Source organism: Aedes albopictus, chromosome 2 (assembly GCF_035046485.1).
Source record: "Aedes albopictus strain Foshan chromosome 2, AalbF5, whole genome shotgun sequence".
NCBI classification, from domain to species: domain Eukaryota; kingdom Metazoa; phylum Arthropoda; class Insecta; order Diptera; family Culicidae; genus Aedes; species Aedes albopictus.
Window position 1 is genome coordinate 350,804,990 of NC_085137.1, and position 25,032 is coordinate 350,830,021.

Genomic DNA, 25,032 nt, shown 5'->3' on the forward strand with positions numbered 1-25,032 from the left:
ATTCGAATGAACTGGATAGTTCACCCGAAACCCTTACGCAGTTTTGCACACCGTCCATCGTTGCTTTAATCAGTCTAGTCAGCTTCCCAGGAAAGCCGTTTTCGTCCATGATTCTCCATAGCTCTGCGCGGTCGATACTATCGTATGCCGCTTTGAAGTCGATGAACAGGTGGTACGTTGGGACCTGGTATTCACGGCATTTCTGGAGGATTTTCCATACGGTAAAGATCTGGTCCGTTGTCGACCGGCCGTCGATGAAGCCGGCTTGATAACTTCCCACGAACTCATTTGTTTTAGGTGACAGACGACGGAAGATGATCTGGGATAGTACTTTGTAGGCAGCATTCAAAATAGTGATCGGCCTGAAGTTCTCACATTCCAAATGGTCGCCTTTCTTGTGAATGGGGTAGATCACCCTTTCCTTCCACTCCTCCGGTAGCTGTTCGGTTTCCCAGATCCTGACTATCAGCCGATGCAGACAGGTGGCCAACTTTTCTGGGCCCATCTTGATGAGTTCAGCTGCGATACCATCCTTACCAGCTGCTTTGTTTAATTTGAGCTGGTGAATGGCATTCTTAACTTCCCTCAGCGTGGGAGTTGATTCATTTCCGTCCTCCGCTGCACTGGCGTCGTCGTTTCCTCCGTTGCCGTGGGCTCCCGTGCCTACGTTCTCCACGCCGTTCAGGTGCTGATCGAAGTGCTGCTTCCACCTTTCGATCACCTCACGTCCGTCCGTCAAGAGGCCTCCGTCTTTATCCCTGCATATTTCGGCTCGCGGCACGAAGCCGTTGCGGGATGCGTTGAGCTTCTGATAGAACTTCCGTGTTTCTTGGGAACGGCACAGCAGTTCCATTTCTTCACACTCCGCTTCTTCCAGGCGGCGCTTTTTCTCCCGAAAGAGGCGGGTCTGCTGTTTCCGCTTCTGTTTGTAACGTTCCACGTTCTGTCGAGTCCCTTGCTGCAGCATTACCGCCCTCGCTGCGTTCTTCTCCTCCAAAACCGTTCTGCACTCTTCGTCGAACCATTCGTTCCGTCGATTCCGTTCCACGTACCCGATGGTGGTGCTCTCGGCTGCGTCGTTGATGGCTGCTTTCACTGTACTCCAGCAGTCCTCTATAGGGGCCTCTTCGAGCTCGCCCTCGTCTGGCAACGCGGCTTCGAGATTCTGCGCGTATGCTGAGGCGACATCCGGTTGCTTCAGTCGCTCTAGGTTGTACCGTGGCGGTCGCCGGTACCGTACATTGTTGATGACGGAGAGTTTTGGGCGTAGTTTGACCATCACCAGATAGTGGTCGGAGTCGATGTTGGCGCCACGATAGGTCCTGACGTCGATAATGTCGGAGAAGTGCTGTCCGTCAATCAGAACGTGGTCGATTTGAGATTCCGTCTGCTGTGGTGATCTCCAGGTGTAACGATAAGGGAGGCTGTGTTGGAAAAAGGTGCTACGTATGACCATATTTTTGGAGGCGGCGAAATCAATGAGTCGTAGGCCGTTTTCGTTCGTTTGCTGGTGGGCGCTGAACTTACCAATCGTCGGTCTGAATTCCTCCTCCTGGCCTACCTGAGCGTTCAAATCTCCTATGACGATCTTGACGTCGTGGCTTGGGCAGCGATCGTACTCGCGTTCGAGCTGCGCGTAAAATTCGTCCTTGTCATCATCAGTACTTCCGGAGTGTGGGCTGTGCACGTTTATTATGCTGAAGTTGAAGAATCGGCCCTTGATCCTCAACCTGCACATTCTTTCGTCGATCGGCCACCAACCGATCACGCGCCTCTGCATATCACCCATCACGATGAAAGCTGTTCCTAGCTCGCGTGTGTTGCCGCAGCTTTGGTAGATGGTATCATTACCTCTAAACGTTCGCACCATGGATCCTGTCCAACACACCTCCTGCAGCGCTACGATGCCGAACCCGCGGTCCTTCAGTAGATCGGCGAGTATGCGGGTGCTCCCAATGAAGTTGAGAGATCGGCAGTTCCACGTACCGAGTTTAAAATCGCAAGTCCTTTTTGTTTGCTGGGGTCGTTGCCGTTGGTCTCGGTTCGTATTATTCTGTTGCTGATTTTCCGTTACAATGGTTTTTTACGGCTGGCTCGTAGGGCCTGACACCAACCCCCTACTTTCCGGAGGACCATAGTGCACAGTTGAGCTTAGAGTCCTTCCCTGGCACTCGGACGTAGATCAGCCGCCCCTAACATGGGGATCAGACGCTGTTGTGAGCCGCTCCTCCTGGAGAACAGACGCTCAGGTTTGCCGAAGCAAACCCCCCCACCCCCCCCTTCCCTGTCAGCCGACGACCAAAGTTCCCACCGGGGTTGGTTACCCGATCTTCCCTAAGGTTGCTCATAGTTTCCGGCCGGTACCGCGTGGAGGTAGGGATAGGAGTTGCTGGGCAGAGGCTAGTGGATCACAATAGGATCTGAATTGCGCTGCATACCCAGCCTTTACCGTGCCCCTTTACAATGATAAAAACAACAAAAAAAAAAAGATAGACAGCTTTACCCTTGAAAAAGGCCAAATAAATCAGGCCGAAACGTTCGGCAAAGCAAATTTAATCGTTTGGATTCCTTAGACTGAGAAAGTTAGAATCTTCATAGCAAACCATTTCCAGTCGAAAACCCTGATGTTTTGTGTTTATGTGAGCGCAAAAATCCACTGAGTTTGAGAAAAATTAAGCTTTTTCCATAGAAGCGTATTTTCATATTGGGAGTTATTTTTTGCCTTTCTCGTACACCAAGGTGTACCGAAAGGCTATATGTTCACTCCAAAAACGAAAATTTGATAGAGCCCCCGGAGGGGTCAAGTGTTATATACCAATCGACTCAGCTCGACGAGTTGAGATGATGTCTGTGTGTATGTGTGTGTGTGTATGTATGTGTGTGCGTGTGTATGTGTGTATGTGTACAAAAAGGTCACCTCATTTTTAGATAGTAAATATGAACCGATTTCAACGACCGATGGTTCATTCGACGGGGTACATTGTCCCATTGTTTCCTATTGAAAATGGTTCAGATCGGTCCAGCCGTTCCGGAGTTATGGCCATTTAGGTGTTCCGGACCGGTACCCCAGGAAGCGGCCAGATATGAAAATGCAACAAACCCATGCATGCGACCCATCAAACCAAGGCATTTTCGATTATCTGATGAACGGGATTAAGGAAAATAGTCTCTGACTATATCTGAACCGGTAGTGTTCCGGAACCGGTTCCGGGTGTCCCGCCGGAAGTGGCCAAATAAGAAAGTGAACATAACCCATGCATGCGACACGTCAAATAGCGGATTTGTCGATAACACGGTCCGACAAAAAATCAACTTCTGTTCTGCCCAGCTCTAAATTTCACCTTTTCTGATTGTTCCCGACTAGAAACTCATAAATCCGAAGTTTTGACCCTCCCCCTCCTGGGAGAGGGGAGGGGCATGGATTTGAAATTTTGAAAAATCGAAAAATTTCGAGGTTTTTCGATCGCTATTTCGGCTAAATGCACGATATCAAAAAAAGAAAAGGTTGACCACGGAGCTTTAGGGGTTGTGCAACTACCAACAAAATTTCACGAAGATCCATCAAGCCATTCTCGAGAAACGGTGTTTTTACGAAATGATGTTTTAAAGATTTCTTATATTGCACGCAAAGAATCCAACTACTATATGGCACAATTGATGATTTAACCATGTCGTTTAGCATCATGGTGTCTTCGAGGAAGTTTTTCACTACAATAACGTGCTTCTTTTAACCTGTTGGTAAAAATGATCAATCCTCCTAAAAGTGAGATAGAAAATTTACTTTTTGAATTTTTCAAGATACAAGGTTGATGTCTTCACAAGAGTTGTAGAAAATGCTGTTCTGAATAACTTTGTCGAAGACGCCAAATTCGTAACTCCGTTAGTTTTCAAGATACGTTACGTTTTTATTACCGGCGGTCTCTTGAAAGTGTTTTTCCCTCAATAATTTTTTTCAATTTTGATTCCACAATTCTATTCTCACAGTCTCTAATAGGTCAATCATTTTGACTTTCTAAAGGAGACAATTACTTGTATTTTCGCATTTGTATGAGGTAATTTGCTTACAATTGCCTATAAAGTAGTGCGGGGCAAAAGTTCGCACCTAAAAGTCTCCACAAAATAACTATTAAGCGTAATTTCATTGCGTAACGATTCCCTATCATGTAACCTTCAAAAAAAAAAAGCACTAGATTTTATCGAGGTCTTTCTGTAGCTCTAGTAATAAAACTTTTAATGCAAGTACTTCAATGCGAACATTTGCCCCATACTTGGGAAAAAGTTCGCACATGATAAAAGATAGTTTAACGGTAAAAGTCCATTTATTTGAAGTTAATTCATGTTTATCCTTTCACTATAACAACGGAATGTGTTTTTTTATTTGGATCTCAACATCATTATTCGTCATTTTAAATCGACTTAAACGTGAATTGGTTGAAAATATTTTTTAATTCGTGATTTTATGAATTTCTTTTTTTTTTCTATTTTTTTAAACATCCGTACATTACTATATTTTTGCTTAAAGCCAATTTAAGTTCTCATTGTTTGAGTCAAAAACATTTTGAAATTTTGTGATTACTGTTGAAATGTTTTGGTTTTTAAATATTCTTCAGGAAAATTTCATTTTTCGTGTTACTTTTGGAAAAATAATGCTAGTGTTCAATTCCGCAAAACTATTTTACGATGATAGAATGGTTGGGGAAAATTTTGTAACGCTATTTAATACAAAAGAAACAATTACATCTCCCAAGAAACAGTGCTAGCTGAATAACAGTTTCTTAAGCCAAAGTTCACTTAAAAGTGGAACAAAAATGTTTGTTGGGCTGAGAGGTCACGAAAACATAAATTTTGAGATGATAAAAAAAAGAAATACGCTTCAGAAGACATTATAAATTATTTTCAGATATGCTAAACAATCCTAGCCATTAGTATAAAGTACAAAAATGTTCCCTAACCTAAGGCCGTTTGCAATGCTGTTTTATTTTGTATGGCGAGTTTTAAAAATTTTAAAACTCGCCATACAAAATAAAACAACATTGCGAACGGTCTAAGGGTTAAAATTAATAACTGTTATGTCAACATAAAAATAAAATATGATCCAATATTTTCCAAAGAACGACAAACCCATCAAATATAATGTCCACGTGGTTTCCTATGAAATGGCTGAATTTCAAAAAAAATATGAACTTTTGCACAAGTTCACTTATTTGGCGTTTGGGCGGTGCCATGTTTACACAGAATGTACTTGTTTTCAAGGCCACCTAGATAACACGTCTCCGCACAAAAGTCAATCGATTGAACACGTGCATTAATCCACATTCCTCTTCCTTTTTACCATGGAACAATGAACCACTACACAATGGTCCAGTGCCGTATCTATAGCTTAACTAAAAGCTTTACATCTAAACTATTAGATTTAGCTATGTTGTCAATATCATGTAAAATTAGAGAGTTTTTAATAATCCAATTTAAGAAAGTTATCCTTGGGTTTCTTCTAAAAATGGTTTATTTTTGGCATTTCTTATCTTATGATGGTTCAAGTTGATTTTCAATTTATTAGTATTGTTCAAAATTTCTAATTTTCATTTTTTAAAGACGAAGAAACTAAAAAATTATTTTTTTGGTTAAGGTGATTAAGTAAATTTTGAAAATATGGTATTTCCAAATGAAAACGGCCATAATCACGAAAAAAATAAAAGGATACGAGATTTTAGTCTTAAACAAAAATGTATGATATTACAAGTAAAAAAAGTATTCAGAGATTTGTGGACATTCATTGCTTTATATAAAAAATAACAAGTTGATAATTTAATCTTAAGAAAAACTTAGACCTCCAATATTGAAAAAGCATTAAAAATTTGAAGAAACTTCTACATTCTTGCATAAATCAAAAACTTAATGGCCGTCGCGTATAGTGGTGAGCATGGTTGGTTACCTCTCACCTCAGTCGGAGAGACAAAATTTTTTTATCACGTCTTACTTTGGAAGGAAAGTCTAGCTGTTCGTCCCGGCCCATGTGTCAATGGGTATGATATGTAGGGTATTATGTTCAGAATACCTCTCGTCCCGCACCTTCTCGCTTTGATATTTGGTCAAGCACTCTAGTATATATTCACATGTTTTTAGATTAACCATCAAAAAAATTGAAAATTGAAGTCGAAAAAGTTAGCCAGGACCATGTTGGCCACTCTAGGGTTAACAACTATTATATTATAGTATTTGGAAGTATTCATTAAATACATTGTATACAAAAACTGAGAACCAAGCCGTATTCCTGTTGGCATGTAATGCTATAAATAGAAATAAACACATTTCGTGGCTATAGTGAGAGGATAAACATGAATTAACTTGGAACTTTGTACCATTAAACTATCTTTTATCATGTGCGAACTTTTTCCCCAAGTATGGGGCAAATGTTCGCATTAAAGTACTTGCTTTAAAAGTTTTATTGTTTTATTACTACAGCTACAGAAAGACCTCGATAAAATCTAGTGCTTTTTTTTGAAGGTTATACATGATAGGGAATCGTTAAGCAATGAAAAACGAATTGTCTTTCCGCTTAAAAGTTATTTTGTGGAGACTGTTAGGTGCGAACTTTTGCCCCGCACTATGTACTCTATAGGCAATTGTAAGCAAATTACCTCATACAAATGCGAAAATACAAGTAATTGTCTCGTAACGTATCTTGAAAACTAACGGAGTTCCGAATTTGGCGTCTTCGACAAAGTTATTCAGAACAGCATTTTCTACAACTCTTGTGAAGACATCAACCTTGTATCTTGAAAAATTCAAAAAGTAAAGTTTCTATCTCACTTTTAGGGGGATTGATCATTTTTACCAACATGTGAAAAGAAGCACGTTATTGTAGTGAAAAACTTCCTCGAAGACACCATGATGCTAAACGACATGGTTAAATCAACAATTGTGCCATATAGTAGTTGGATTCTTTGCGTGCAATATAAGAAATTTTTAAAACATCATTTCGTAAAAACACCGTTTCTCGAGAATGGCTTGATGGATCTTCGTGAAATTTTGTTGGTAGTTGCACAACCCCTAAAGCTCCGTGGTCAACCTTTTCCTTTTTTGATATCGTGCATTTAGCCGAAATGGCGATCGAAAAACCTCGAAATTTTTCGATTTTTCAAAATTTCAAATCCATGCCCCTCCCCTCTCCCAGGAGGGGGAGGGTCAAAACTTCGGATTTATGAGTTTCTAGTCGGGAGCAATCAGAAAAGGTGAAATTTAGAGCTGGGCAAAAAATTTGTCGGACCGTGTAATCAGTTGAATGGTAAGCAGGAAAATAGTTTCAGACCATGTTTGAACCGGTAGTGTTCCGGAACCGGTTCCGGATGTCCTGCCGGAAGTGGCCAATTAAAAATGTGTACAGTGACGATTCGCTCGTTGAGAGCTCGTTAGATGGGCTGTCTCGATGGTTGAATGTTCACTGGTTGGGGCAAAACCTAACTAAAAGCACTGTCAATGTCAAAATAGATGTCAAAACGAGTTTGACGTCTGACCGCCGTCGCATCACAGCTCCTGTATACAAAACGTTTGCGCAAGTATGTGAGTGTTTCGTGACGTATTTCTCGTCACTTGCGTGTGTCTAGAGCATTTTGATCAGTTGTCAGTTGCCCCAACGAACGAACAAGATCCGCTAATCGGGGCGCAGTCGTGACCCAACCAGCGAATCGGGACTGTACCAAACCCAGGCATGCGACACATCAAAGAGCGGCTTTTTCGATAACCAGATGAACGGTAAGCAGGAAAATAGTTTCAGACCATGTTTGATCCGCTTGTGTTCCGGAACCGGTTCCGGATGTCCTGCCGGAAGTGGCCAATTAAAAAAGTGAACCAAACCCAGGCATGTGACACATCAAACAGCGGATTTTTCGATAACCAAATGAACGGTAAGCAGGAAAATAGTTTCAGACCATGTTTGAACCAGTAGTATTCCGGAACCGGTTCCGGATGTCCTGCCGGAAGTGGCCAATTGAAAAAGTGAACCAAACCCAGGCATGTGACACATCAAAGAGCGGCTTTTTCGATAACCAGATGAACGGTAAGCAGGAAAATAGTTTCAGACTATATCTGAACCGATTGTGTTCCGGAACCGGTTCCAGGTGTCCCGTCGGAAGTGACCAATTAAAAAAACAAAACCAAACCCATGCATGCGAAACATCAAATCATCAAAAATGTTCGTTAACCAGTTACACGGGCAGCAAGCAAATAGTCTCTTACCACACTTAAGATTACCGGCAGTGTTGCAGAATCAGGGTTGGATCCATTGCTGAAATTACGCAGGTGAACAAAATCGATGCAAGCGATTAATATGTGTAAAAGAACAAAATCTTGATAAAAAATTTAAGCGATCTTGTCAAATTACATCATTTTAGATTCCTGAGGCGTCATTTTACAGTAGGATGGATCAACGTTGTATGGAAAAATTTAAATTTTATAGCACCAATCCTCTTCTGCGTCTAAAATTACTGCGAACAATTTTGATGCAACTGGTTGAGTCCTCGCCAGGCCCCTGACACGGCCTATATCAATGCATTGGAATCATGGTAGACAGGATGTCCTGGGCGCTAATAAATAGCGCCCACTGTCAAATGCGAAAACATCAACAATTTTTTGTTTAACGTTTATTTTGGTTTGTTGATCAGTTTTTGGAATCATTTTTTCCACATGTTATGATCACAAAACACTTCAAGCTTGCTTTAATATTAATGTACGGTAAGAGGAGCATGCGATTAGTTGAATAAAGCAACCCAACAAACACGCATTGCGAATGTGATTTCATGTGTGGCTCACAACATCAAACAAAAGCTGCGTTTGTTGATTACACGCTCGTTTCAATTTGCACGAATATGAGTATAAGGCAGTTAGATGTTGGCTACGATAAATTTCATTGATGCCAGGGGCCTGGTCCTCGCGCTCTGTAACACGGTAGAAATTTGAATGGGCTTTAATATAGGCTAAAGTGCACAGAAAAAAAAATGCCGAAATGTCTTGATAATGATCGGCATCCAGTGCTAGTGAAGGTGGTCAAGCAGTCAACTGAGAGATTTGATATTTTTCAACTCGGCCTATACGTTTAACATAGCGTCGGTATATGAGCCATCAATAAGTTTCCAAATTCAATTTTGGCTTTGATAAAATTCTTGTTTTTCTGAATAAGGCTGACACAAATTTTGATTTTCTCTTAAGTCCAGAGGGGTCCCCCCTTGGAAATTTTGGTCGGAATTCAACATTTTGAAGAAGTGCACAAATAAATAAACCAATAGATTTATCAATTTTAAAGTGAAATTAGAGTCTTCCAGAAGCTTTTTCTTTATCAAAACCGATTAGTTAAGGCGAAACTGGAAGCCTTTCCTCATTTTTTGGTTTTTGATGTACTATTATATAACGAAGCAACATTTTCAAAACCGGTTTTCGTGCACATGTTGAGTATGGATCAGGGTATCTTCTGATTTTTTACGTGGTATAAAATGTTTTTCGTTTTTGCAGAAACCATGTTTTAACAAAATTTCACAAAAAATGGTTTCTGCAAAAACGAAAAACATTTTATGCCACGTAAAAAAATCAGAGATACCCTGATCCATACTCAACATGTGCACGAAAACCGATTTTGAAAATGTTGCTTCGTTATATAATAGTACATCAAAAACCAAAAAATATTGCTTCGTTATTTTATAAAAAAATCAAAAACCAAAAAAATTAGGAAATGCTTCCAGTTTTGCCTTAAGCGGTTTTGCTTAATTTTTTTAAAGAATTTTTTCATCAAATACATTTATTATTTATCAACTCCACCCCTCACTGACGAGTCAACGAGCACTGTGACAAAAGAAGAAAATGAGATTTATGCCGTTCTAGAGTATTCTCAGGATTTAGGAACACTTCGGCTTATGGCCGGAAAAAATGTTGAGTACATATTCGACGAGAAAGGCACTATCACCACTAGGTGGATTAACCTGGGTTTTTACCTGAAAAATTACTCAGTGAGTTACTTGCAATAACCTCGATGTGGAGCGGACCTGGTGTGATGGTTAGAACACTTGACTATCACGCCGAAGACCTGGGATCGAATCTCACTCCCGGCAAACTTGCAAAATGTGAGTTCTTCCTTCGGAAGGGAAGTAAGGCGTGGGTCCCGAGATGAACTAGCCTACGGCTAAAAATCTCGTTAATACAGATAAAAAAAATAACCTCGATTACACCTCTGACGACAGCAACAATAGATTTGGAAGTTAGGACTTCTGAAGAAAGAGTTATCCCAGTACAGTTGCAAGTTTAACACCCTTTTGTCAAAAATATTATTTTCTACCACGTGGTATAAAGTGCACCACTTCCGTCACCAAATCGATTACGAAGCTCGCCAATCAGAAATCCTCCAGTACTCGAACTCCAATATCTAAAATTGTCAAGTCGCAGCGGAAAAACAAACAAACCGATTTGTTTGTCAAATCATGCCATTACACAGCACTTTCCCATTTGATTTTCCTTCTGTCGTCATCCGTTCAATACTCCAATACACTCGAGTGCAAAATAGCGTAGACAGGAAAATGGATTCGCGAAAGCTGGCGCCACGAATGATGCCGGGTTTGTTTTTCTTTGCCCCTTTTCCTGTACTCTCTTTCTCTCCGTTGCGATGGTAGACCAACTTGGATAAGCTCTTTTGCTGGCTTATCAAATGTTGTCGCGAAACGAAGCATATCGGAAAATTGAGCGGGTAGCAGACGTCCAATGGAAGCAAAAGGCACACTCGCATGAGTTTGACACATGGTGAGGGTCCATCGGAGAGGTGGTGGGTGGTCGTGAAGCGTAGTTTTCGCACATGCCCACTGGCGGACCTCTACTGGTGTCGGTGTTTTATTTCGACAAAATAGGATTGTGTCTTTTTATTCGTTCATCATATTCATGCTAGGCGCAGAGCTATGAGGCAACGAAATAGAAAGTCGATTTTGATTAGATTGCAACTGAATTTTCGTGATGTTGAGCTTCTTGGAAGAAGGCGAAGAATCTCTACACATCCAACAAGAGCAATTTTCGAATGTGAGCTATACATATTATGCAATTTTAACACTGTCCTAAGAAAGGGATGTCGAGGGTGAGAAAAGCTACGATGATCGCCTTTTGTAGGCGTGTGGGGGTTATTAACCCTTATTCCGAGGCAGTTGCTGCCGTCTCCTGAAGGGGACGTCCTGCCCTGTTTACTAGCGAAGGATGTTGTAACACCCTCTCAATTCTTCATCCAGACGTATGTCTTAAGCAGGCTCTCTTCTAAGCTTAAGTTGTGGCCAAAATCGATCGACACAAAAGTTTTTTTTTCTACTGATAAGACCATTACTCTGTAGGATGGAAGAACTACCATTTTTCATGTTTCCAATGCTCAATCTAGCGGAAGTCGTCTTCGAAGTGTTGGAGGAACTGCACGCCAATTTATTGATTTATTCATTTGCATGACTTCCAGCGGTATCCTTAGTGTGCTTATTTATTCCTCCATTGGGAAAAACAAGTTCACAATCGGTGGTCATGTAACATTGCATTTATCCTATCGCCTTGGCAAATCAGTAGATATGCAATTATCCGGAAGTAGCACTCTAATAAGGTTTTCGGTCACTCTTCATCCATCCAAGATTGGTATATCTTCGTAAAGAACACTATGCACCCATCTTTTCACCTTTTGTATTAACACATCGTTTTGTTCGTGCAGTTATCTCACCTATCCATCACTGTACAATTTGAATAAAACTTGAAGATTTTTTCCATTCTATTAACTCATTTTTCACCAATGACTGAAACGCGTCGATACAACGCAATCCACTTGGCCTATCCATCAACTGCCCTATTTGTTATCACACTACTTCACTATTCCCACAGAATATTCCATCAAGGCGTGTTTGGCTGTGGGAAAATTAACACCGAACCGATTTTTACGAGCGGAAAATCCGGAAAAAGATTTTCTGTTAAGAACGCACAAATAACATTTTTATCCGATGATTCGTCTCCTTCTGTGGAGCTGCTGGAAGTCTCCCCCCGAATCGCTGTGTGTGCGGTGCCCTATTTGGGTGATGATTTTCGTGTATGTACAACTGCGGGCGCCTGCCTGGTGTATTTATGTGTGTGTGTGTCGGTGTCTGAGTGGTGGTGTTCTGTCGCGGACTGAAACGGTGTCGAGAAAAAACGGTGCTGTCGCGGAAAGTTGCACGGCGTGGACTGAAAGCTTCGGCGAGGACTTGCCAGTGCCATGGCTGGGAGAAATTGTGTTCCCGTGATGGGGAGAATTTTCACCCATAGGCTGGAGCGAAACGTAGCTTTTCAATCGAGAGAAAACGAGAGAGGCGCGAGAGTCACGTGGAAAACACGTGAAGTTGCTGCGTTCAAATTATATTCATATTTTGATTGGATCTGTCATTTTTTTCCTGGTATGGAATAACAGGAATGAATCGAAATAGGAAACTGGGGATAAAACGCCCATGTTATGGAAGTGTCCAATTTTAACTACAAAATGTTTGATGATGATTAACCTGGGCTTGTTAGGGGAATATCTGTAAGTAAAAATAAAATCGTGTTAATCACTGTTCCTTTGAATTCCACTAAGAATTTGCACTCGAGTCAAGTACAAGACACTGAAGACGACCTTACAGTTGAGGTCGAAATACGTACCTGTCAAAGGATGCAAATTCTTAGTGGAATTCAAAGGAACAGTACTTAACACGATTTTCTGTTTTACTTACAAAATTCTTCACAATACACACTTGAGCATAAATCTGAAGTACTAACATGTACTACAAAACGGTGAGTCGATAAAGAGAGCGTCCAACATAGCTCTGGTCCTCACAAGTTCATACCCAATGCTTTCACGAGTCAAACGATGAAAAAGACCGCCAGCTAAGAGTTGTGTGCTTAGCTGGTAGAGCAGCCTGGGAACTTCTGACTTCAGCTAGGTACGTCTCGAGCATCTGTTCACCAAGGAGGTGCGGCTCAAACAGCGTCTGTTCTGGCATCCAGCGGCTGAGTATGAAATGCTCCTCCACCGGAAGCAATACCTAAGGTGGCAGCCCTACCACGGTGGATGAAGGATCTTAAGCCAACAACCTACTGTTTCCGAAACCTGAAAACCGTTACAGAAACCGAAAATGAAAGATTACGAACTAATTCAACGGCAACGATTTTTAGCGCAAAACAACGGACAAGAATTGGGACTTGGAACGTATTAACCCTAGCCCAGCAGGGTAAACTGGCACAACGAGTCACAATGAGGCATGCCGTATAAAGCTACCCGAGTAGGTGAAAAAAAATCTAATGAATAGCATTCAGTTATTATTGGCTGAATTACTGAAGAACAAAAACTGATATTGGTTTAATTGATATAAGAAGTAAAAGATCAGATATAATAGCAAAATCTAGTATAAGGAATTGCTCAATAATAGCTCGTTAAGATATTACAAGATCAAATGCCAACATCCAGCATCGAACCTACGACCTTAGGATTCAAAAGCGCCGATGCTTACCACTCAACTGTGGCTCACTGTTGTAAATACCATGGGAATAATTGCATGACGTTCTTCGTTTCCACAGTTCAGAAAGAGGCACATGGCATTTCACTAAGTTAGTGACACTAACATTGAGCCATCTCTACGGGTGTATGAGTTCCATTTCTTGTAGAAGTGCTAAATTTGATCTTATGAAGAAATTTTAAGATATTTCAACAAGAACAAAAACTGATATCATACCACTTAGAGCTATTCGGGCGATATTCATTGAATTTTTGAATAACACATCAAAATCACATCGAGCTATGACAGCAAAAGTTGTTCGATTTGAGATATGATTTAGATATTCTCGTCTACCCGGGTAGAGATCCTAGGACTGAGCGAAGTCGGTTAGCCGAATTTTGGAGAACACAGATTGGTGTCGGGTCAAACTCTACTATACTCTGGCGTACGAGGTGAACACGCTCCTCGCCACCGTGGAGTTGGTTTCCTCCCGAGCAGAAGGGAATAACAACAGCATAAACAACTGTGTTATTTTGGCAAAATAACTGGGTAATGAAATAAGTTATTTTCATGTTATTAACATAACAAATTATGTTATAAACTTGGCTGTCATAAGCGGCAAAATAACTAAAATCATAACAATAAAATGTTCCTGGAAGACCAATTTGATAACATGTTTTGTTAGTTCGATAACAATATAAAAACAGTGAATTTTGAAAATATTTCAATATCAAATGTTGTTATTTTAAAGTTATTGATAACCATCCGAAAGCAAAATTAGTTATGATATCAAACTAATAACAAAGTAAGTAATAATTCTAGGGTCTTGTACCATTTGGGTAGGTGTACCTTTTTTGGCACTTGCCGCTGGAACTAAATCAATGTTATACCTAATTGGCACATGATGAGTATCTAATTGGTACACCTACAGTATCAGTAGGTCGGCTCCAGAGGCACGTTCTTCTCCATTTGGGATTTTTGTGCCATTAACTTCATTCAATGTTTTGCCAATTGTAGCATACTTCATAACAAAAACATAGAGTGTGAAACAAAATTGGCAAGTTTTTAAGGCGTGCAATAATTAGCGCTTTGCCCTTCAATTACAAAATAATAAAAGTCGGTTCAGTGGTTAAAAAGTTACGATTATTTAAAAATTCAAGTAATTGGTAAATCTTTTTTTTTTTGACTACCCTTCAAAACAATCCTAGACTTAAAGCCTGGAACAAATAGCGTTCGTTCCGTCGAGATCTACGTTTGTTTTCACAGCTTTCCCATGGGAAATCTGTCAAAGTACTGTCAGTCACGCACACGCAAATGTATGGATTGTGTGGGGCACTTAATCCTAATGCCGAAATAAAAAATATATATGTATTAGTCTAGGTATTTTTGATGAACTACAAACTCATAAAGTAAAACAACATTCTGAGGTCCACTATATTGAATTACTAAGGAATAGCTACGAATATACGGTACTGAATACTAAAAACCCTAATTAATCCACCTAGCGGTGATGGCGCCTTTCTCGTGCCTTCGAAACCCCATTTCAATAAAACTCAAGCGAAATGTTGATGTATCCCAAGTAACACACATGTTATATAAAAGTTACGACAGCGCAAGTTTTGGTTGTATAGAAGTTTATTTTACGTTATTTCAACACAATGTTAGAATTACGTATAATAAACTTATATACAACCAAAACTTGCGCTGTCGTAACTCTATTATAACATGTGTGTTGCTTGGGATATCGCACTTTCATACAATTAACAGAAATCCATTTCATGATACCAGAAATCATATCGTTTATCTGACTTTTGATGTTTGAGCCTCAAACTCTTAAGAAAAAGACGCTATCTTGAATTTGAAGCCGCCATTTAGGATTTAAGAATGCCATCTTGGATGTTTTGGTCGCCATTTTTGGCGTCCAGGCATCTTCTCTACGAAAAATATACTTCATTAAACAGCCGCCATCTTGAATTTGGAGCCGCCATCTTGGATTTCGGACCAACATCTTGGATATTATAGTCGTAATTTTTGGAATCCAGACATCATTCCCATACCAAGTATACCAATAATGAATGCATTGTTTCAGGACCCTAAAACTCCATTAAACAGCCGCGATTTTGAATTCAGAATCGCCATGTTAAATTTTAGATCGCCATCTTGGATAACCTGATCACCATTTTGGACTCTGGAAGTCTTCACCATACCAAATATACCAATATTGCACGGTTTTAGAGCCTAAAACTTCATTAAACAGCCGTTAGAACCTAAATCTCCATCAAACAGCCGCCATATTGAAACTGAAACCACCATCTTGGATTTTAGATCGCCATCTTTAACATTCTGGTCGTCCTTTTTTGAATCCGGACATGTTCCCCATACCAAATATACCCATATTGCATGGTTTTAGGCCCTTAAATTTCTTTAAACAGACGTCATCTTGAAATTAAAGCCACCATTTTGGATTTCAGACCGTCAACTTTGATATTCTAGTCACCATTATAGAAGTCAGACATCTTCCCCATATCAAATATTCCCATATAGCATGATTTAAGTGCCTAAATATCTATTAAACAGCCGCCATCTTGAATTTTGAGCCGCCACCTTGAACATTTGGCTGCCATCTGAAATTTTTGGCCGACATCGTGGAGCGTCTGGTCTCCAGTGTTGATTTACGCACAGAACTCGTCAACCATGCTGAAGGTTACAAAAATCGCCGCAGTTTGATATATAGCATGATGGGGCTAGTTCAGTTTTATATACGGCTAGTTCTACCGGTGCTGGTCCGGATTACTGAAATGGCCATAACTTTGGAACGCCTTGGCCGATCTGGACCATTTTTGATAGCAAACAATTCCGGTTCGATTCAAGCTATAATCCGAAAAAACGGCCAATGGGAAGTGCCGTCAAACGGGGTTACTTGCAACAGCGGTGTAACTTGCAACACGATGGGATACATTAAATGTGAACTATTTTTACATAATAATGAAAGCTAGTATGCTCCATCATTTCGGTTATCAAAATTATGTGTACCGAACATCGTTTTAGTGAAAAAAAATAATGTTGTTTCTTTGTTTATTGTTTGGCTACACTGTTATAACGATTTGCTCATTTTATGCCATAAAAACAAGTATGAAAATCGTGCTTTACCTCTCTCCTAAAGTAAGTGCCATAAGTCTGATGACCTTTCTTGCAGTTAGGGTACCTAATAGTGAATTTAGCTAAACGATTAAAGTTTGATAAAGTTATCGACTAAGTAATGTAAAAAATCATTATCATATGTGACGACCACTATGGGGTAACTTGCAACAGTTGAAATTAACAAAACTTTCTATAATTTATTTTCATTTCACGATATTTCAAGTAGAAATAATTGAAATGGATCATTCAATAATTACGTATCATGCCTATTTTCAAATGTCGACTCAAATTTATCTTTATTTGTACGTAACCTTCAAACAAAGATAAGGACTTCCATATTTTGAAATTTTATCATGTTTCACCTCGATTAAAGATTAATTTAGTTTATGGACGATCTTAAAACAATCACCAACATCCATTCTGAACCTAATAGAGTAAATTATTGCACTAGAATGCCCAAATTTAATATTTAGAAAGTTGAATGAGTGTTTAAATCATGTTATTTTAGCTAAGTAGCCATACACTGCTTCGAACTGAAAATTACCTAAAGACGAATAACTGAAACTGAAACTGCTGAAAAGGTTCAGCAAATTACATTGAGCATTGTTGACATATTGTAACTTGTACTGAGTCATGAGCTCCATATATATTTAATATTTGTGAGACGTAAAACCTGCTGTGAAACCATATATCCTCGCTTATAATAACTATCAACCCTTTAATTAAAAAATCATATTTCAGTTGATTAGTGTATATCTTTTCAAAGCATTTTCCACGCTTTACATCAAAAACTTATAATATGAACAAGAACTAGAATGTAAGAGCAGTTTAATGGTAGCTAACTTAGCTTCATGTCATGTGTTGCAAGTTATCCCACAGATGGGGTATCTTGCAACAAGCATGTATTTTGCACCTCCTGATTAGGTGGCAACGTATTCTGGTAAATCAATTGCTGCATAGTATTCTACTCGTGGTAATTAGTGTAAACGATGCTTTACAGTATGTTTCATATGTTTAGATTTTCAATGATATTGCTTCAAAGTCGAAAAGTGTTGCAAGTTACCCCATTTATTTGGTGCACATACATACATACATACATATATATATATATATATATATATATATATATATATATATATATATATATATATATATATATATATATATATATATATATATATATATATATATATACACATACAGACGTAATCTCAATTCGTTGAACTGAGTTGATTGAAATATGCGACTTGATCCTCTGAGCCTTTTTCCGAAAAATCGTTTTTTGAGTGAACATATAGTTTTTTTTGTACACTAAGTGTACGAGAAAGGCAAAACACTACTTTCGAGTTTTTTGGTTTAGTTATCTAACCAAATCAATAGATTCCAAGATCTTTTTTTGTAGCAAATTTATTAATCTTTCAAATGCGATAAGTTTGACCATTTTCAAGTTATAGTCAGTTTGAGACAAGAAAAGTCAAAAACATGTAAAGTTCAATTACTACGTAACGGTTGAGACTTGACCATATGCGTAAAACATTTTTTTCACCGGTCTGAACCTGTTTGCTTGCTAACGTTCATAAGGTTATCAAAAAATCCTAGCTTTGCTGTGTCGCATACATAGGTTCAGTTAAATGTTATATTTAGCCGCTTTCGGAGGGACACCCGGAACTGATTACGACACTACCGGCTGTCCCTAATGTAGTCCTAACCTATTTCTTTGATAACCAGTCATCAGGTTACCAGAAAAGCCGTTACTTGTTGTATCGCATGCATGGGTTTGGTACTCTTTTATATTTGGTCACATCCGGTGGGACGTCCGGAACCGATTCCGGAACACTACCGATTCAGATATGATCTGATATTGTTTTCCTGCTAACCGTTCATCGGGTTATCGAAAATGCCGCTGTTTGATGTGTCGCATGCATGGGTTTGGTACTCTTTTATATTTGGCCACTTCCGGTGGAACATCCGAAACCGGTTCCGGAAACTACCGGTTCAGATGTGGTCTGATACTGTTTTCCTGCTTACCGTTCATCAGATAATCGTAAATGCCGTGGTTTGATGTGTCGCATACATGAGTTATGTTCAATTTGATATTTGGCCACTTCCGGCAGGAAATGCAGAACCGGTTCCGGAACATTATCGGTTCAGATATGGTCTGAGACTATTTTCCTGCTTACCGTTCATCAGATAATCGTAAATGCCGTGGTTTGATGGGTCGCATGCATGGGTTTGGTGCATTTTCATGTCTGGCCCCTTCCAGGGGTACCGATCCGGAACATCTAAATGGCCATAACTCCGGAACGGCTGGACCGATCCGAACCATTTTCAATAGGAAACAATGGGACCAGATTCCGCGTCGAATGAGCCGTTGATCGTTAAAATCGGTTGATATTTACTATCTAAAAGTAAGGTGACCTTTTTTTGTACACATACACACACACATACATACACACACACACACATACACACACACAGACATCATCTCAACTCGTCGAGTGGAGTCGATTGGTATATGAAACTTACCCCTCCGGGGGCTCTATCAAAATTTCATTTTTGGAGTGAACATATAGCCTTTCGGTACACCTTGGTGTACGAGAAAGGCAAAAAGGAACATAAAACAGGTCATAATTATCGGAGTGTTTATAAAATAGTAAACTGAAAAGCTCGTTCAGTCTCAATTAGAGGAACTAATATTAGATCATACACACGGTATGCTGTAAGCAATGTGCTTTATGGGTGTATATCAATAGCCTGATCATAACAAAATAAGATTGTCAAACAAAACATGTTATGGAAAACTAATGCCTTGATAAGTCAATAATAACAAAACACGATATAAAAACAGTATGTGTGATTTAATAGTTATTAGTTTGATATTTCCCTCTGCTCGGGCTGCTCAGCGCCAACGCCCACGCTGCGCTCATGAAGTGGGAACCTATTAATGAGAGAATAATTGTTGGCAGATTCAGAACACGGGTTCGAAACCTTACCATGATCAAATGTTATGCGTCAAACGATGCTGCTGAATTGCAAGACAAAGAGAAATTTTACAGTCAACTGAATGCTGTCGTGGACAAGATTCCGAAAGGTGATATCAAGATCCTCATGGGCGACTTCAACGCGAAGGTTGGTCCCGACAACTCGGACTATGAGCTCGTCATGGGACGCCATTTTGTCTCGGAGAAATGAGCGAAAACGGAGAGCTGTTTGCAGAGTTTTGTGGTAACAATGACAATGACATGGTGATTGGGGGATCGCTCTTTCCTCATCGACCAGTGACACAAAGTGACATGGTTTTTTTTTTCGTGATGGCGTCACGGAAAATCAAATCAACCACATCTGCATCAGCCGGAAAATGGAGACGGATCCTGCTTGATATACGGAACAAACGTAGCGCCGACATTGCGTCCGACCATCATCTCCTACTTAATCGGCGAGATCCGATTGCGCATTGCTAGGATCCATCGTCGGGAGGAGAAAATCGGACACTGGCTCAACACACGCCAACTGGAAGACGCTGTGGGGGAAACGATCCTTTGTCGAGGAGTTGGAGAACCGTGCTGCAGATATTCCGGAAGGTGGAAGCGTAGCAGATCAATGGAGCGACATAAAGAATGCCTTCGTCGCCACCAGAGTGAAGCTACGCACTCAGAGAAAGCAGTGGATCATAGATGACACCTGGAGTGAAGGAGCGCCAGAGCCGCAATACAGCGTGCGACAACCGCGACAACACGAGGAGTCAAAGCCGTAGCCCGTCAGCGCTTTCGAGAAGGAAGTGATGCGCTCATGTAGTCGGGACAAAAAGGGTGGGCGGACTCCCTAGCCGACGAAAGAGGCGTCTTGACGGTTATTTACCGACCCGGCTAACCAGCTGAAATGCTGGTTCAAACATTCTGGTAACCTTTTTAAGTATCGGCCATGCCAACAGCACCTGGGCATGATCCGCCAAGGGTTCGACGCGCCCGTGTCAACACCGAAGCTCCATCATTGCAGGAGATAGAAACAGCTATCCGTAGCATGAAATCGAACAGGGCCCCGGATTCGATCGCATTCCAGTCGAGATGCTCAAAGCTGACTCCGTAGTATCTGTACAACTACTGGATCAATTATTCTGCAATATATCTAGACGAACATTTGAAAAGGGCCTATCTGCTTTTTGTAAACAAACATGTTTCTGTTTCTCCAGAACCCATCTGCATCCACCCACGCACATCAACACCCTTAAGAGACAGCTTGAAGAACACTCTTTCTGATAAGGGTGATGATGTGCGTGGGTGGATGCAGATAGACCCTACAGAGACAAAAGCATGTTTGTTTACGCAAAGCAGATAGGCCCTTTTCAAATGTTCGTCTGGATATGGGAAAACACGACATATGCGGATGACTGGATGCAGGGCGTCGTAGTAAAAGAGCCCAAAAAGGGTAACCTGGCTGTTGTCACGGCGTAAGACGTAGAACAAAATCACGGTTCTCGTAGCAATTTCTTTATTGTTGAAAAGGCTTTAAAGCTAAAAATAAATGTATTCTGATTGTTGGTCATGTTTACATTTGTAAATACTCACAATTCTGTGACTCCAGTCTATGGTCCCTACGTCATATACCGTTTCGTAATAGCAGGTCTAGTCAAATTACCTAGCTTAGTAAGTTTTAAAGTCATAGTTTTACTATAGTATTTAAGTTTTACTCACTGTTTACGTCCGTAGGAATAAATTTAGGAATTTAATTGAATGACCAACCAAAGATAGCCGTAAGTAGTTCATTAAGCTAACCTAAAATGTGTGTTTCGAGATTTGTTGATTTTTTTCGGTGAAAAAAGACTTTCCAAATCGTTTTGGCATAACGTTTCGGCCTACTTCATTCAGCCATCATCAGATTTACACAAAACGTTTGTTCTCCACCACTGTGGCCTACAGTGGTGGCCTGATAGGCCACAGTGGTGGAGAACAAACGTTTTGTGTAAATCTGATGATGGCTGAATGAAGTAGGCCGAAACGTTATGCCAAAACGATTTGGAAAGTCTTTTTTCACCGAAAAAAATCAACAAATCTCGAAACATAAAATTCAACGGTGACGAAAAAACCCCATAACCTAAAATGTGTTGTATGTGTAGTTCGTTTATAAGTATTTGTTTTAACAATTCATTTGTGGCAACTCACTCAATTTCACTTGCTAACACAGCTAAGCCAATAAGAAGTTTTCAATTATTTCTACTAATTATCAATAGTAAGGATAAGACGGCTAATTCATTAAGACCATTTCACGTTCTTTTTCGTGTTGTTTTGACATGAGCCTTCGTCCCTACATCATTGGAGCCGATGGATGACAAGCACTCCGTCAGATCGGCAGCATCCCTATGGGAAATTTCTTTTGTAGTGGCTACGGGTGTAACGCATCCCGTAACATTCCCCTCCTCGTAATGCTGCGCCAGTCCAGCAGGATTACCTACTGGAAGTACGTCAAGTACCGCAAGCTTCGCCACGGGACGGCGTAGTACTCCTGCACCAGTCTGGACGTCGACCTGTCGAATGCGTCCATCCCGACCTGGTATAACTTGAACGACTTTGCCCCTAGGCCAACGGTTCCGGATGGCCTCGCCTACGATGAATACCAAATCTCCTTTCCGGATGGGTTTTACTTCTTCATGCCACTTGAGTCAAGACCGGCAAATATTCCCGTATCCATCTAGCCCAGCATTGGTCTAGGACGTAGCGACCAGAGCGTTAATGATTAATCATAAATTTAATCATGATTAATGATTAATGATTAAGATTAATCAAAAATCATTAATCATAATCACTAAAATTTCTTATTTAATCATTAATCATTAATCTTAATCACACTGATTTCGCAATTTAATCATTAATCAGTAATCATAATCATAAGAAAAAAGAATTAATTAATCATTAATCATTCATCACCAAAAAATGATTCATCATATACAAAATTTGATCCAACTAGAATTGGTCCAAATGCTGTTCTAAGTGTGATTCTTTTTTCAAAAATCTCCCAGACAAAGTAACTTTTACTTTTGAAACTTCAAAAATATTTTTAACATCAAATACCTTTAAATCATTTAAAGTTTTTGTGATTGATTAATCATGATTAATCATGATTTTTAATCAATGAGCCGTTTTTAATCAATAATCATAATCAATAATCACAGATAAAAACAATTTTAATCATTAATCATAATCTTTAATCATCCTAAAAATCAAATTAATTATTAATCATAATCAATAATCACCGAAATAAGAATTTTAATCATCAATGATTAATCATGATTAAAAATTTTGTTAATCATGAACGCTCTGGTAGCGACACAGATTCCACCCATTTCGCAATGCCTGGCTCTCCGTAGTCGACATTTTTTTCCGGTTGCTTGACTCCATTGCTGCTCAGATGGATGAAATGGTTTGGAGTCAACGCCTCCTGATCTGACGTCTCCAGCGGCACGTACGTCAACGGTCTGGAATTTACCATCAACTCCGCCTCGCAGAGAATAGTCTGGAATACTTCTTCTGACGGTGCCCGGCAACTGTTGACTGACTCCATGGCTGCTTTTACTGCTCTGACCATCCGTTCCCATGCACCGCCCATGTGCGGGGAAGATGGTGGGATGAAGAACCACCGTGTATTGGTGTCGGTGAAGCTCTCCGCTAACTCCTGATTCATTTCAGCCATTTGACCGGCCAATTCCCGACTAGCACGACCGACCGGTTTGACATCTTGTTTCCTACAACGGTCCACAAACGAGTATACGTATGCTGTGGCCCGAAGCATTCATTCCCACCTGGAAAACTGACTGCACTCTACAAATGGTTGAATCAACTGTACGTGATGGACGTGGATAGCACGAAGTTCTTCTTCTGTGGTTGATGGCACTCGCTGTTGCGGCCACTCATTCTCCTCCATGTAGAGGAAATCCGGTCCAGCGAACCAGCGACCATCCGGCTGCATCATGGCACCTTTCCCCCATTTGGTGGCCTCATCCGTGACGTTGAGTTTGGTGGGAACCCAGCGCCATTCCTCGGACTGTGTGTCTTCCAGAATTTCACCGATTCGTACCGCCACGTACTGGCGATATTTGCGAGCATCCGAGTTGATCCACGACAGAACTGTTTTGGAACCACTCCAAAGGAATCTGCGGCTGATCGGAAGAGTGTGGTACCCGAGTAGAGGAAAAGAGCTCAATAATAGCATATTTTGATATGGAGATCAAAAAGTGATATGGGTTTGATTGACATAAGAGATAAAAGATCTAAAAATAAAATCAAAAATTTACTCCTGGAACATCATCATCAAATCATATTTAGATTTTGTAAGATCTAACCAATAGCAGCGAGCTATTCGTATGATCTTGAAATATCAAATTTTGATATTGTTCAGATGTTCCAGGAACATTTTTCAGATATTATTTTCAGATCTTTTATCTCTTATATCAATCAAACCAACATCATGTTTTGATCGCCAGTATTTTACCTCTACCCGGGTACTCTTCTATAGACTTTGCTAACCGGCTTCCGATGACCGCCGCCTGAAGCTCCAGTCTAGGGATCGACAGCGGCTTTAGTGGAGCAACCCTGGCCTTGGCTGCTACCAGGGAACATCGTGGCTGACCACGATCGATGACACGGAAGTAAGCCACACAAGCGAAGTTGGACTCGCTCGTGTCCACGAATACGTGGAGTTGCATAGTTTTGAAACACTCGCGATCGTAGTCGGGAAAGTAGCAGCGTGGTCGAATACGCTCATCACGAATCTTAGGATGCTTCGCTTAGTTGTGAGAGTTTTGGTTGACGTTGATCGCTCGAGTTCGTCCGGCAAGGTCACGGAATACACGACCAAGTATGCGACAATTGGCTTCTCTAGTGGTGATAATTCCATATTCTGAATCTGCACGCCAAACTGGACCGAATCCATTTTTTACGAATGTTGGTGCCCGGGAACCTATTTAAAAATCAACTTGAAGTTCATATGGGAGCGGAGCTGTCAATCAGTTGCCCAGCTGTCAAGAAGTGATATCCAAAAATATGCTTGAAATTGAATTTAGATATCAACATAAAGTTCTAAAAATCTGAAAAAAATCATACTGGCTCAGAAAAAAGTGCTCTTTCGCATAAAAAAATCAATATATTTTTCAAAATTTAAAAACCCAATTGGCGAGGTATCAAAGTCCTCTGCAAAGTGATCTTTAACCGGGTACAGAAGATTGACGCAGTTTCCCGGTGGCACCATATTGTCACGTTCCGTATCATCTTGGAGCAAATCAATTAATTTCAAAAAATCTCTCCACCTGTCGTTCATGGATTACGAAAAAGCTTTCGACTGTCTCAATAACGAAAACATGTAGGGAGCCCTCAGGCATAGAGGTGTCCCTGAGAAAATCATTGGC

The 25,032-nt window shown here is 40.4% G+C and overlaps 2 protein-coding genes across 10 annotated transcripts in view; both read right to left on the reverse strand.

The window, feature by feature from the left end:
• The window catches only part of LOC109419417 (uncharacterized), a 155,961-nt gene extending 143,668 nt beyond the window's left edge, over positions 1–12,293 (reverse strand). For 3 of the 9 annotated variants that reach the window (XM_029866242.2, XM_062852713.1, XM_029866241.2), the window contains exon 1: positions 11,720–12,292. The gene's annotated coding sequence lies outside the window, so the exon portion shown is untranslated. Of the gene's footprint in view, positions 1–11,677 lie in introns of all 9 variants that reach the window. The other 6 variants (XM_029866240.2, XM_062852712.1, XM_062852711.1 and 3 more) reach the window with 4 other exon arrangements.
• Positions 1–25,032, reverse strand: part of LOC134288306 (uncharacterized) — a 360,131-nt gene that overhangs the window by 5,864 nt on the left and 329,235 nt on the right. The window lies entirely within an intron of this gene.